This window comes from Pan paniscus, chromosome 8, assembly GCF_029289425.2.
Source record: "Pan paniscus chromosome 8, NHGRI_mPanPan1-v2.0_pri, whole genome shotgun sequence".
NCBI classification, from domain to species: domain Eukaryota; kingdom Metazoa; phylum Chordata; class Mammalia; order Primates; family Hominidae; genus Pan; species Pan paniscus.
In genome coordinates this window covers 3,079,931-3,094,373 of record NC_073257.2, presented here as the reverse complement: position 1 = coordinate 3,094,373, position 14,443 = coordinate 3,079,931, and positions in this window count along the sequence as shown.

Here is a 14,443-nt window from a genome sequence, read left to right as displayed (position 1 = left end):
CAGATAGCTTTGGAGATATTTCCATGTTTATACAGATGGCGGTGTAGATATTTCCATGTTTATGCAGATGGCGGTGAAGATATTTCCATGTTTATGCAGATGGCGGTGCAGATATTTCCATGTTTATACAGATAGCGGTGTACATATTTCCATATTTATACAGATGACTGAGTAGTTATTTCCATTTTTATACAGATGGTGGTGAAGATATTTCCATGTTTATACAGATAGCGGTGGAGATATTTCCATGTTTATACAGATGACTGTAGATATTTTCATATTTTTACACATGTCGTTTTAGATATTTCCATGTTTATACAGATAGCGGTGTGGTTATTTCCATGTTTATACATATAGCAGTGTAGATATTTCCATGTTTATAGAGATGGCTGTGTAGATATTTCCATGTTTATACAGATGGTAGTGTAGATATTTCCATGTTTGTACAGACAGTGGTGTAGTTATTTCCATGTTTATGCAGATGACTGTGTAGGTATTTCCATGTTTATAGAGATAGCGGTGTAGATATTTCCATGTGTACACATATAGCTCTGTGGCTATTTCCATGTTTATACAGAGAGCGGTGGAGATACGTCCATGTTTATACAGATAGCGGTGGAGGTATTTCCATGTTTATACAGATAGCGGTGGAGATATTTCCATGTTTATAGAGATTGCACTGCATATATTTCCATGTTTTCCAGATATCTGTGTGGCTATTTCCATGTTTATACAGATAGCGGTGTAGATATTTCCTTGTTTATAGAGATGGCTGTGTAGATATTTACATATTTATACAGATGGCAGTGTAGATATTTCCATGTTTAGACAGATAATGGCGTAGATATTTCCATGTTTATACAGATTGTGGTGTAGGTATTTCCATGTTTATAGAGATAGCGGTGTAGATATTTCCATGTTTATACAGATGGCGGTGTAGATATTTCCATGTGTATACAGATGGCAGTGAAGATATTTCCATATTTATACAGATGGAGGTGTAGATATTTCCATGTTTATACAGATTGCGGTGTAGGAATTTCCATGTTTATAGAGATAGCGGTGTAGATATTTCCATGTTTATACAGATGGCAGTGTAGATATTTCCATGTGTATACAGATGGCAGTGTAGATATTTGCATGTTTATACAGATGGCGGTGTAGATATTTCCATGTTTATACAGATACCGGTGTGGCTATTTCCATGTTTATACAGATAGCGGTGTAGATATTTCCATGTTTATAGAGATGGCTGTGTAGATATTTACATGTTTATACAGATGGCAGTGAAGATATTTTCATGTTTATACAGATAGTGGTGTAGATATTTCCAGGTTTATACAGATGACTGTGTAGTTATTTCCATTTTTATACAGATGGCGGTGTAGATATTTCCATGTTTATACAGATAGCGGTGTGGCAATTTCCATGTTTATACAGATAGCGGTGGAGATATTTCCATGTTTATTGAGATAGCGGTGTAGATATTTCCATGTTTATACAGATAGCTGTGTGGCTATTTCCATGTTTATACAGGAAGCGTTGGAGATATTTCCATGTTTTACAGATAGCGGTGGAGGTATTTCCATGTTTATACAGATAGCGTTGGAGATATTTCCATGTTTATAGAGATAGCAGTGCATATATTTCCATGTTTTCCAGATATCTGTGTGGCTATTTCCATGTTTATACAGATAGCGTTGTAGATATTTCCATGTTTATACAGATGGCTGTGTAGATATTTACATATTTATACAGATGTCAGTGTAGGTATTTCCATGTTTAGACAGATAATGGTGTAGATATTTCCATGTTTATACAGATTGCGGTGTAGGTATTTCCATGTTTATAGAGATAGCGGTGTAGATATTTCCATGTTTATTCAGATGGCAGTGTAGATATTTCCATGTGTATACAGATGGCAGTGTAGATATTTCCATGTTTATACAGATGGAGGTGTAGATATTTCCGTGTTTATACAGATGACTGTGTAGATATTTCCATGTTTTTACAGATGGCGGTGTAGATATTTCCATGTTTATACAGATAGCAGTGTGTCTATTTCCCTGTTTATACAGATAGCGGTGTAGATATTTCCATGTTTATAGAGATGGCTGTGTAGATATTTACATGTTTATACAGATGGCAGTGTAGATATTTTCATGTTTATACAGATAGTGGTGCAGATATTTCCAGGATTATACAGATGACTGTGTAGTTATTTCCATGTTTTTACAGATGGCGGTGAAAATATTTCCATGTTTATGGAGACAGCCATGTAGATATTTCCATGTTTATACAGATAGCGGTGTAGACATTTCCATGTTTATAGAGATAGCGGTGGAGATATTTCCATGTTTATACAGATAGCGGTGGAGATATTTCCATGTTTATACAGATAGCGGTGTAGATATTTCCATCTTTATACAGATAGCTGTGGCTATTTCCATGTTTATACAGATAGCTTTGGAGATATTTCCATGTTTATACAGATGGTGGTGTAGATATTTCCTTCTTTATGCAGATGACGGTGCAGATATTTCCATGTTTATACAGATAGCGGTGTACATATTTCCATATTTATACAGATGACTGTGTAGTTATTTCCATTTTTATACAGATGGTGGTGAAGATTTTTCCATGTTTATACAGATAGCGGTGGAGATATTTCCATGTTTATACAGATGACTGTGTAGATATTTTCATATTTTTACACATGTCGGTGTATATATTTCCATGTTTATACAGATAGCGGTGTGGCTATTTCCATGTTTATACATATAGCAGTGTAGATATTTCCATGTTTATAGAGATGGCTGTGTAGATATTTCCATGTTTATAGAGATGGCAGTGTAGATATTTCCATGTTTCTACAGACAGTGGTGTAGGTATTTCCATGTTTATACAGATGGCTGTGTAGATATTTACATATTTATACAGATGGCAGTGTAGATATTTCCATGTTTAGACAGATAATGGCGTAGATATTTCCATGTTTATACAGATTGCGGTGTAGGTATTTCCATGTTTATAGAGATAGCGGTGTAGATATTTCCATGTTTATACAGATGGCGGTGTAGATATTTCCATGTGTATACAGATGGCAGTGTAGATATTTCCATATTTATACAGATGGAGGTGAAGATATTTCCATGTTTATACAGATTGCAGTGTAGGAATTTCCATGTTTATAGAGATAGCGGTGTAGATATTTCCATGTTTATACAGATGGCAGTGTAGATATTTCCATGTGTATACAGATGGCAGTGTAGATATTTGCATGTTTATACAGATGGCGGTGTAGATATTTCCATGTTTATACAGATACCGGTGTGGCTATTTCCATGTTTATACAGATAGCGGTGTAGATATTTCCATGTTTATAGAGATGGCTGTGTAGATATTTCATGTTTATACAGATGGCAGTGTAGATATTTTCATGTTTATACAGATAGTGGTGTAGACATTTCCAGGTTTATACAGATGACTGTGTGGTTATTTCCATGTTTATACAAATGGCGGTGTAGATATTTCCATGTTTATACAGATAGCGGTGTGGCAATTTCAATGTTTATACAGATAACGGTGGAGATATTTCCATGTTTATTGAGATAGCGGTGTAGATATTTCCATGTTTATACAGACAGCTGTGTGGCTATTTCCATGTTTATACAGAAAGCGTTGGAGATATTTCCATGTTTATACAGATAGCGGTGGAGATATTTCCATGTTTATACAGATAGCGTTGGAGATATTTCCATGTTTAGAGAGATAGCAGTGCATATATTTCCATGTTTTCCAGATATCTGTGTGGCTATTTCCATGTTTATACAGATAGCGTTGTAGATATTTCCATGTTTATACAGATGGCTGTGTAGATATTTACATATTTATACAGATGGCAGTGTAGGTATTTCCATGTTTAGACAGATAACGGTGTAGATATTTCCATGTTTATACAGATTGCGGTGTAGGTATTTCCATGTTTATAGAGATAGCGGTGTAGATATTTCCATGTTTATTCAGATGGCAGTGTAGATATTACCATGTGTATACAGATGGCAGTGTAGATATTTCCATGTTTATACAGATGGAGGTGTAGATATTTCCGTGTTTATACAGATGACTGTGTAGATATTTCCATGTTTTTACAGATGGCGGTGTAGATATTTCCATGTTTATACAGATAGCAGTGTGTCTATTTCCATGTTTATACAGATAGCGGTGTAGATATTTCCATGTTTATAGAGATGGCTGTGTAGATATTTACATGTTTATACAGATGGCAGTGTAGATATTTTCATGTTTATACAGATAGTGGTGTAGATATTTCCAGGATTATACAGATGACTGTGTAGTTATTTCCATGTTTTTACAGATGGCGGTGAAGATATTTCCATGTTCATGGAGACAGCCATGTAGATATTTCCATGTTTATACAGATAGCGGTGTAGGCATTTCCATGTTTATAGAGATAGCGGTGTAGATACTTCCATATTTATACAGATAGAGGTGTCACTATTTCCATGTTTATACAGATAGCGGTGGAGATATTTCCATGTTTATACAGATAGCGGTGGAGATATTTCCATGTTTATACAGATAGCGGTGTAGATATTTCCATGTTTATACAGATAGCTGTGGCTATTTCCACGTTAATACAGATAGCTTTGGAGATATTTCCATGTTTATATAGATGGCGCTGTAGATATTTCCATCTTTATGCAGATGGCGGTGCAGATATTTCCATGTTTATACAGATAGCGGTGTACATATTTCCATATTTATACAGATGACTGTGTAGTTATTTCCATTTTTATACAGATGGTGGTGAAGATATTTCCATGTTTATACAGACAGCGGTGGAGATATTTCCATGTTTATACAGATGACTGTGTAGATATTTTCATATTTTTACACATGTCGGTGTATATATTTCCATGTTTATTCAGATAGCGGTGTGGCTATTTCCATGTTTATACATATAGCAGTGTAGATATTTCCATGTTTATAGAGATGGCTGTGTAGATATTTCCATGTTTATACAGACGGCAGTGTAGATATTTCCATGTTTCTACAGACAGTGGTGTAGGTATTTCCATGTTTATACAGATGACTGTGTGGGTATTTCCATGTTTATAGAGATAGCGGTGTAGATATTTCCATGTGTATACAGATAGCTGTGTGGCTATTTCCATGTTTATACAGATAGCGGTGGAGATGTTTCCATGTTAATATAGATAGCGGCAGAGATATTTCCATGTTTATACAGATAGCGGTGGAGATATTTCCATGTTTATAGAGATAGCAGTGCATATATTTCCATGTTTTCCAGATAGCTGTGTGGCTATTTCCATGTTTATACAGACATCGGTGTAGATATTTCCATTTTTATACAGATGGCTGTGTAGATATTTACATATTTATACAGATGGCAGTGTAGGTATTTCCATGTTTAGACAGATAATGGCGTAGATATTTCCATCTTTATACAGATTGCGGTGTAGGTATTTCCATGTTTATAGAGATAGCGGTGTAGATATTTCCATCTTTATACAGATGGCGGTGTAGATATTTCCATGTGTATACAGATGGCAGTGTAGATATTTCCAAGTTTATACAGATGGAGGTGTAGATATTTCCATGTTTATACCGATTGCGGTGTAGGAATTTCCATGTTTATAGAGATAGCGGTGTAGATATTTCCATGTTTATACAGATGGCAGTGTAGATATTTCCATGTGTATACAGATGGCAGTGTAGATATGTGCATGTTTTTTCAGATGGCGGTGTAGATATTTCCATGTTTATACAGATAGCGGTGTGGCTATTTCCATGTTTATACAGATAGCGGTGGAGATATTTCCATGTTTACAGAGATGGCTGTGTAGATATTTACATGTTTATACAGATGGCAGTGTAGATATTTTCATGTTTATACAGATAGTGGTGTAGATATTTCCAGGTTTATACAGATGACTGTGTAGTTATTTCCATGTTTATACAGATAGCTGTGTGGCTATTTCCATGTTTATACAGATAGCGTTGGAGATATTTCCATGTTTATACAGATAGCGGTGGAGATATTTCCATGTTTAGACAGATAGCGTTGGAGATATTTCCATGTTTATAGAGATAGCAGTGCATATATTTCCATGTTTTCCAGATATCTGTGTGCCTATTTCCATGTTTATACAGATAGCGTTGTAGATATTTCCATGTTTATACAGATGGCTGTGTAGATATTTACATATTTATACAGATGTCAGTGTAGATATTTCCATGTTTTTACAGATGGCGGTGTAGATATTTCCATGTTTATACAGACAGCGGTGTGTCTATTTCCATGTTTATACAGATAGCGGTGTAGATATTTCCATGTTTATATAGATGGAGGTGTAGATATTTCCATGTTTATACAGATGACTGTGTAGATATTTCCATGTTTTTACAGATGGCGGTGTAGATATTTCCATGTTTATACAGATAGCGGTGTGTCTATATCCATGTTTATACAGATTGCGGTGTAGATATTTCCATGTTCATAGAGATGGCTGTGTAGATATTTACATGTTTATACAGATGGCAGTGTAGATATTTTCATGTTTATACAGATAGTGGTGTAGATATTTCCAGGATTATACAGATGACTGTGTAGTTATTTCCATGTTTTTACAGATGGCAGAGAAGTTATTTACATATTTATAGAGACAGCCATGTAGATATTTCCATGTTTATACAGATAGCGGTGTAGACATTTCCATGTTTATAGAGATAGAGGTGTAGATACTTCCATATTTATACAGATAGCGGTGTCACTATTTCCATGTTTATACAGATAGCGGAGGAGATATTTCCATGTTTATACAGATAGCGGTGGAGATATTTCCATGTTTATAGAGATAGCGGTGTAGATATTTCCAGGTTTATACAGATAGCTGTGTGGCTATTTCCATGTTTATACAGACAGCTTTGGAGATATTTCCATGTTTATACAGATGGCGGTGTAGATATTTCCATGTTTATACAGATGGCGGTGTAGATATTTCCATGTTTATGCAGATGGCGGTGCAGATATTTCCATGTTTATACAGATAGCGGTGTACATATTTCCATATTTAGACAGATGACTGTGTAGTTATTTCCATTTTCATACAGATGGCGGTGAAGATATTTCCATGTTTATACAGATAGCGGTGGAGATATTTCCATGTTTATACAGATGACTGTGTAGACAATTTCATATTTTTACACATGTCGGTGTAGATATTTCCATGCTTATACAGATAGCGGTGTGGCTATTTCCATGTTTATACATATAGCACTGTAGATATTTCCATGTTTATAGAGATGGCAGTGTAGATATTTCCATGTTTATACAGATGGCAGTGTAGATATTTCCATGTTTGTACAGACAGTGGTGTAGGTATTTCCATGTTTATACAGATGACTGTGTAGGTATTTCCATGTTTATAGAGATGGCGTTGTAGTTATTTCTATGTTTATAGAGATGGCTGTGTAGATATTTACATGTTTATACAGATGGCAGTGTAGATATTTCCATGTTTAGACAGATAATGGCGTAGATATTTCCATGTTTATACAGATTGCGGTGTAGGTATTTCCATGTTTATAGAGATAGCGGTGTAGATATTTCCATGTTTATACAGATGGCGGTGTAGATATTTCCATGTGGATACAGATGGCAGTGTTGATATTTCCATGTTTATACAGATGGAGGTGTAGATATTTCCATGTTTATACAGATTGCGGTGTAGGAATTTCCATGTTTATAGAGATAGCGTTGTAGATATTTCCATGTTTATACAGATGGCAGTGTAGATATTTCCATGTGTATACAGATGGCAGTGTAGATATTTGCATGTTTATTCAGATGGCGGTGTAGATATTTCCATGTTTATACAGATAGCGGTGTGGCTAATTCCATGTTTATACAGATAGCGGTGTAGATATTTCCATGTTTATAGAGATGGCTGTGTAGATATTTACATGTTTATACAGATGGCAGTGTAGATATTTTCATGTTTATACAGATAGTGGTGTAGATATTTCCAAGTTAATACAGATGACTGTGTAGTTATTTCCACGTTAAAACAGATGGCGGTGTAGATATTTCCATGTTTATAAAGATAGCCGTGTGGTATTTCCATGTTTATACAGATAGCGGTGGAGATATTTCCGTGTTTATAGAGATAGCGGTGTAGATATTTCCATGTTTATACAGGTAGCTGTGTGGCTATTTCCATGTTTATACAGAAAGCGTTGGAGATATTTCCATGTTTATACAGAGAGCGGTGGAGATATTTCCATGTTTATACAGATAGCGTTGGAGATATTTCCATGTTTATAGAGATAGCAGTGCATATATTTCCATGTTTTCCAGATATCTGTGTGGCTATTTCCATGTTTATACAGATAGCGTTGTAAATATTTCCATGTTTATACAGATGGCTGTGTAGATATTTACATATTTATACAGATGGCAGTGTAGATATTTCCATGTTTAGACAGATAATGGCGTAGATATTTCCATGTTTATACAGATTGCGGTGTAGGTATTTAAATGTTTATAGAGATAGCGGTGTAGATATTTCCATGTTTATACAGATGGCAGTGTAGATATTTCCATGTGTATACAGATGGCAGTGTAGATATTTTCATGTTTATACAGATAGTGGTGTAGATATTTCCAGGTTTATACTGATGACTGTGTAGTTATTTCCATGTTTATACAGATGGCGGTGTAGATATTTCCATGTTTATACAGATAGCTGTGTGGCTATTTCCATGTTTATACAGACAGCTTTGGAGATATTTCCATGTTTATACAGATGGCGGTGTAGATATTTCCATGTTTATACAGATGGCGGTGTAGATATTTCCATGTTTATGCAGATGGCGGTGCAGATATTTCCATGTTTATACAGATAGCGGTGTACATATTTCCATATTTAGACAGATGACAGTGTAGTTATTTCCATTTTCATACAGATGGCGGTGAAGATATTTCCATGTTTATACAGATAGCGGTGGAGATATTTCCATGTTTATACAGATGACTGTGTAGACATTTTCATATTTTTACACATGTCGGTGTAGATATTTCCATGCTTATACAGATAGCGGTGTGGCTATTTCCATGTTTATACATATAGCACTGTAGATATTTCCATGTTTATAGAGATGGCTGTGTAGATATTTCCATGTTTATACAGATGGCAGTGTAGATATTTCCATGTTTGTACAGACAGTGGTGTAGGTATTTCCATGTTTATACAGATGACTGTGTAGGTATTTCCATGTTTATAGAGATGGCGGTGTAGTTATTTCTATGTTTATAGAGATGGCTGTGTAGATATTTACATGTTTATACAGATGGCAGTGTAGATATTTTCATGTTTATACAGATAGTGGTGTAGATATTTCCAAGTTTATACTGATGACTGTGTAGTTATTTCCATGTTTATACAGATGGCGGTGTAGATATTTCCATGTTTATACAGATAGCGGTGTGGCTATTTCCATGTTTATACAGATAGCGGTGGAGATATTTCCATGTTTATAGAGATAGCGGTGTAGATATTTCCATGTGTATACAGATAGCTGTGTGGCTATTTCCATGTTTATACAGATAGCGGAGGAGATATTTCCATGTTTATACAGATGGCGGTGTAGATATTTCCATGTTTATGCAGATGGCGGTGCAGATATTTCCATGTTTATACAGATAGCGGTGTACATATTTCCATATTTATACAGATGACTGTGTAGTTATTTCCATTTTTATACAGATGGTGGTGAAGTTATTTCCATGTTTATACAGATAGCAGTGGAGATATTTCCATGTTTATACAGATGACTGGGTAGATATTTTCATATTTTTACACATGTCGGCGTAGATATTTCCATGTTTATACAGATAGCGGTGTGGCTATTTCCATGTTTATACATATAGCAGTGTAGATATTTCCATATTTATAGAGATGGCTGTGTAGATATTTCCATGTTTATACAGATGGCAGTGTAGATATTTCCATGTTTGTACAGACAGTGGTGTAGGTATTTCCAAGTTTATACAGATGACTGTGTAGGTATTTCCATGTTTATAGAGATAGCGTTGTAGATATTTCCATGTGTATACAGATAGCGGTGTGGCTATTTCCATGTTTATACAGATAGCGGTGGAGATATTTCCATGTTCATACAGATAGCGGTGGAGATATTTCCATGTTTATACAGATAGCGGTGGAGATATTTCCATGTTTATAGAGATAGCAGTGCATATATTTCCATGTTTTCCAGATATCTGTGTGGCTATTTCCATGTTTATACAGATAGCGGTGTAGATATTTCCATGTTTATACACATGGCTGTGTAGATATTTACATATTTATACAGATGGCAGTGTAGATATTTCCATGTTTAGACAGATAATGGCGTAGATATTTCCATGTTTATACAGATTGCGGTGTAGGTATTTCCATGTTTATAGAGATAGCGGTGTAGATATTTCCATGTTTATACAGATGGCGGTGTAGATATTTCCATGTGGATACAGATGGCAGTGTTGATATTTCCATGTTTATACAGATGGAGGTGTAGATATTTCCATGTTTATACAGATTGCGGTGTAGGAATTTCCATGTTTATAGAGATAGCGGTGTAGATATTTCCATGTTTATACAGATGGCAGTGTAGATATTTCCATGTGTATACAGATGGCAGTGTAGATATTTGCATGTTTATTCAGATGGCGGTGTAGATATTTCCATGTTTATACAGATAGCGGTGTGGCTAATTCCATGTTTATACACATAGCGGTGTAGATATTTCCATGTTTATAGAGATGGCAGTGTAGATATTTACATGTTTATACAGATGGCAGTGTAGATATTTTCATGTTTATACAGATAGTGGTGTAGATATTTCCAGGTTTATACAGATGACTGTGTAGTTATTTCCACGTTTAAACAGATGGCGGTGTAGATATTTCCATGTTTATAAAGATAGCGGTGTGGTATTTCCATGTTTATACAGATAGCGGTGGAGATATTTCCGTGTTTATAGAGATAGCGGTGTAGATATTTCCATGTTTATACAGGTAGCTGTGTGGCTATTTCCATGTTTACACAGAAAGCGTTGGAGATATTTCCATGTTTATACAGAGAGCGGTGGAGATGTTTCCATGTTTATACAGATAGGGTTGGAGATATTTCCATGTTTATAGAGATAGCAGTGCATATATTTCCATGTTTTCCAGATATCTGTGTGGCTATTTCCATGTTTATACAGATAGCGTTGTAAATATTTCCATGTTTATACAGACGGCTGTGTAGATATTTACATATTTATACAGATGGCAGTGTAGATATTTCCATGTTTAGACAGATAATGGCGTAGATATTTCCATGTTTATACAGATTGCGGTGTAGGTATTTCCATGTTTATAGAGATAGCGGTGTAGATATTTCCATGTTTATACAGATGGCAGTGTAGATATTTCCATGTGTATACAGATGGCAGTGTTGATATTTCCATGTTTATACAGATGGAGGTGTAGATATTTCCATGTTTATACAGATGGAGGTGTAGATATTTCCATGTTTATACAGATGACTGTGTAGATATTTCCATGTTTTTACAGATGGCGGTGTAGATATTTCCATGTTTATATAGATAGCGGTGTCTCTATTTCCATGTTTATACAGATAGCGGTGTAGGTATTTCCATGTTTATAGAGATGGCTGTGTAGATATTTACATGTTTATACAGATGGCAGTGTAGATATTTTCATGTTTATACAGATAGTGGTGTAGATATTTCCAGGTTTATACAGATGACTGTGTAGTTATTTCCATGTTTATACAGATGGCGGTGTAGATATTTCCATGTTTATACAGATAGCGGTGTGGCTATTTCCAGGTTTATACAGATAGCGCTGGAGATATTTCCATGTTTATAGAGATAGCGGTGTAGATATTTCCATGTTTATACAGATAGCTGTGTTGCTATTTCCATGTTTATACAGAAAGCGTTGGAGATATTTCCATGTTTATACAGATAGCGGTGGAGATATTTCCATGTTTATACAGATAGCGTTGGAGATATTTCGATGTTTATAGAGATAGCAGTGCATATATTTCCATGTTTTCCATATATCTGTGTGGCTATTTCCATGTTTATACAGATGGCTGAGTAGTTATTTACATATTTATACAGATGGCAGTGTAGATATTTCCATGTTTAGACAGATAATGGCGTAGATATTTCCATTTTTATACAGATTGCCGTGTATATATTTCCATGTTTATAGAGATAGCGGTGTAGATATTTCCATGTTTATACAGTTGGCAGTGTAGATATTTCCATGTGTATACATATGGCAGTGTAGATATTTCCATGTTTATACAGATGGAGGTGTAGATATTTCCATGTTTATACAGATGACTGTGTAGATATTTCCATGTTTTTACAGATGGCGGTGTAGATATTTCCATGTTAAAACAGATAGCGGTGTGTCTATTTCCATGTTTATACAGATAGCGGTGTAGATATTTCCAAGTTTATAGAGATGGCTGTGTAGATATTTACATGTTTATACAGATGGCAGTGTAGATATTTTCATGTTTATACAGATAGTGGTGTAGATATTTCCAGGATTATACAGATGACTGTGTAGTTATTTCCATGTTTTTACAGATGGCGGTGAAGATATTTCCATGTTTATAGAGACAGCCATGTAGATATTTCCATGTTTATACAGATAGCGGTGTAGACATTTCCATGTTTATAGAGATACCGGTGTAGATACTTCGATATTTATACAGATAGCGGTGTCACTATTTCCATGTTTATACAGATAGCGTTGGAGATATTTCCATGTTTATACAGATGACTGTGTAGATATTTTCATATTTTTACACCTGTCGGTGTAGATATTTCCATGTTTATTCAGATAGCGGTGTGGCTATTTCCATGTTTATACATATAGCAGTGTATATATTTCCATGTTTATAGAGACGGCTGTGTAGATATTTCCATGTTTATACAAATGGCAGTGTAGATATTTCCATGTTTGTACAGACAGTGGTGTAGGTATTTCCATGTTCATACAGATGACTGTGAAGGTATTTCCATGTTTATAGAGATAGCGGTGTAGATATTTCCATGTGTATACAGATAGCTGTCTGGCTTTTTCCATGTTTATACAGATAGCGTTGGAGATATTTCCATGTTTATACAGATAGCGGTGGAGATATTTCCATGTTTATACAGATGACTGTGTAGGTATTTCCATGTTTATAGAGATGTCGGTGTAGATATTTCTATGTTTATAGAGATGGCAGTGTAGATATTTACATGTTTATACAGATAGTGATGTAGATATTTCCAGGTTTATACTGATGACTGTGTAGTTATTTCCGTGTTTATACAGATGGCGGTGTAGATATTTCCATGTTTATACAGATAGCGGTGTGGCTATTTCCATGTTTATACAGATAGCGGTGGAGATGTTTCCATGTTTATAGAGATAGCGGTGTAGATATTTCCATGTGTATACAGATAGCTGTGTGGCTATTTCCAGGTTTATACAGATAGCGGTGGAGATATTTCCATGTTTATACAGATAGCGGTGGAGATATTTCCATGTTTATACAGATAGCGGTGGAGATATTTAAATGTTTATAGAGATAGCAGTGCATATATTTCCATGTTTTGCAGATATCTGTGTGGCTATTTCCATGTTTATACAGATAGCGGTGTAGATATTTCAATGTTTATAGAGATGGCTGTGTAGATATTTACATATTTATACAGATGGCAGTGTAGATATTTCCATGTTTAGACAGATAATGGCGCAGATATTTTCAAGTTTATACAGATTGCGGTGTAGGTATTTCCATGTTTATAGAGATAGCGGTGTAGATATTGCCATGTTTATACAGATGGCAGTGTAGACATTTCCATGTGTATACAGATGGCAGTGTAGTTATTTCCATGTTTATACAGATGGAGGTGTAGATATTTCCATGTTTATACTGATGACTGTGTAGATATTTTCATATTTTTACACATGTCGGTGTAGATATTTCCATGTTTATACAGATAGCGGTGTGGCTATTTCCATGTTTATACATATTGCACTGTAGATATTTCCATGTTTATAGAGATGGCTGTGTAGATATTTCCATGTTTATACAGATGGCAGTGTAGATATTTCCATGTTTGTACAGACAGAGGTTTAGGTATTTCCATGTTTATACAGATTACTGTGTAGGTATTTCCGTGTTTATAGAGATGGCGGTGTAGATATTTCTATGTTTACAGAGATGGCTGTGTAGATTTTACATGTTTATACAGATGGCAGTGTAGATATTTTCATGTTTATACAGATAGTGGTGTAGATATTTCCAGGTTTATA